This window comes from Amphimedon queenslandica, unplaced genomic scaffold, assembly GCF_000090795.2.
Source record: "Amphimedon queenslandica unplaced genomic scaffold, v1.1 AMPQUscaffold_3731_Cont24278, whole genome shotgun sequence".
In the NCBI taxonomy this organism is placed as follows: Eukaryota; Metazoa; Porifera; class Demospongiae; order Haplosclerida; family Niphatidae; genus Amphimedon; species Amphimedon queenslandica.
The window spans coordinates 1-1439 of NW_003555945.1; the positions used below are offsets into that span (position 1 = coordinate 1).

The 1439-nt window shown below is 37.2% G+C and overlaps 1 long non-coding RNA gene across 1 annotated transcript; it reads left to right on the forward strand.

Moving 5' to 3' along the window:
* Window positions 1-16: 16 nt before the first annotated feature.
* LOC109592853 (uncharacterized) lies at window positions 17-1439 on the forward strand. Its single transcript, XR_002190590.1, has 3 exons — window positions 17-251; window positions 334-450; window positions 1421-1439. It is a non-coding gene; the product is annotated as an uncharacterized LOC109592853 (long non-coding RNA).

The window sequence follows — 1439 nt, forward strand, 5'->3', positions numbered from 1 at the left end:
AGTGACTGCTTCTAACTATAAGCAAGATAACTTTAATTTAAGCAAGATGACTACAAGATACTGAATTTAGACATGTGCAATTGCTTTGCTAGCTCATACAGCACATAATCTATAGCTTGCTTAGGCTCGCCTCTTTAATGTTTTACATTTGTCTAGTAAGTTTTATTTTTTTGTACGTGTAGAAGCATACGAAAACAAAAGTTTGACCAACGAATTGGAACGTCTAAAACGAGAGAAAAAGCAGAACGAAGGTAATGCTACTTAGAACTATGAGAGCCATATTAACTCTCTCTCTCCCTTCCTTTCTCCTTCCTTCTCTCTTTCTCTTTGTAGATAAATTGGAGGATGGTAAGAAAGAGATATCGGTATTGAAAGAGAAGCTGAAAGAACTCGAGAAAGAGCTAGCAGAGAAAGAGGAGGAGAACAAGAGCTTGACTGAAAACTTGAAAGGTACAAAATATCAAGCAAAGTATCGGTACTAGTTGTTAGATTTTAAATTTTTGCTCTACTATTATTGTTGGGGCAAGCCTGAGCTCGCCCCACTAAAGGCCTTTTCACACTTGTCCACTTTGGATCCAGATTTGCAACCTGCTAAAATAGAATCCTCTTTGGTTGTGTTCACACTAGGCTACTTTGAAAGAATTAAAAGTGAATTAAACTGCATTGGCTGCTACAGGTTATGAATATTTAATTAAGATCAATCCACCTCAAACCACCTCCGGATGTGGATTGACTGGATCTAGATTCAATCCTGATTCAAGACAAGTGTGAACAAGCCAATCCTGTTTTAATCCTGGATTTTATCTCAATTCTGGATCCAAAGTGGACAAGTGTGAAAAGGCCTTAAGGCGAGTAAGCGTTTGTTTGTTTGTTTGTACGGGCAGACCGTCTAACTATTATTAAAGTTAAATAGCCTAATCTTCATTGAAAGTGGGTGTTATCACAATGATAAAATGGCGGCTATAAGCAAGTCTGAGCTTATTTTGCAGGAAAAGGTCAGCTAGATAAGGCTAAACTGCTGTCTGAAACTTCTCTAGCAAGAATAAAAGTTGGGGGAGCAGATATACAGTCTTTTCCTTGGTATAAAGGATTCTGCTAAGGTGAATGCAAGTGAGAAAGCTGCATGTACTGTACTGCTAGCTGCATGCATCATGAGATCTATTCTAGGTGATGTTTCTTCTGTAGGAGCAAGCCTAGGTTAACAAAGCAGATATACAATCTTCAAATATGATTTGTTCAGTGACTGCTTCTAACTATAAGCAAGATAACTTTAATTTAAGCAAGATGACTACAAGATACTGAATTTAGACATGTGCAATTGCTTTGCTAGCTCATACAGCACATAATCTATAGCTTGCTTAGGCTCGCCTCTTTAATGTTTTACATTTGTCTAGTAAGTTTTATTTTTTTGTACGTGTAGAAGCATACGAAAACAAAAG